The sequence below is a fragment of the Bison bison genome, unplaced genomic scaffold (assembly GCF_000754665.1).
Source record: "Bison bison bison isolate TAMUID 2011002044 unplaced genomic scaffold, Bison_UMD1.0 scf7180017859756, whole genome shotgun sequence".
Taxonomy (NCBI): domain Eukaryota; kingdom Metazoa; phylum Chordata; class Mammalia; order Artiodactyla; family Bovidae; genus Bison; species Bison bison.
Genome location: NW_011490328.1, coordinates 18,262 through 18,834, shown reverse-complemented (window position 1 = coordinate 18,834; position 573 = coordinate 18,262).

Genomic DNA, 573 nt, shown 5'->3' with positions numbered 1-573 from the left:
TGAATATGACAAAGTTGGCCAAGTCATACTATACTAATTCAGTTTAGTTCAGTTGCTCAGTTGTGTCCGACTCTCTACAACCCCACGGACTGCAGCATGCCAGGCTTCCCTGTCCATCGTCAACTCCCAGAGTTTACTCAAACTCATGTTCATTCAGTCGGTGATGCCATCCAACCATCTCATCCTCTGTCGTCCCCTTCTCCTCCTGCCTTCAATCTTTCCCAGTATCAGAATCTTTTCAAATGAGTCAGTTCTTCGGATCAGGTGACCAAAGTATTGGAGTTTCAGCTTCAGCATCAGAGCTTCCAATGAATATTCAGGACTGATTTCCTTTAGGATGGACTATACTAATTGAGGTCAAGAGAAATAGTTATATCATTTCCAATAGTTTTCCATTTTTTTATTTGGTTGCTATCTGGCCTTCAGTCTAAGAATTGAAATCATAGGCCATTATGGATCATTGATTTAAACCAAGGAAACTAAATCAGAGGTCAGTTTTCCTAAACTGTAAGCTTCATGAGGGCAAGGACTACATCTGTTTTGTGCTTCCCTGGTGGCTCAGGTGGTAAAGAA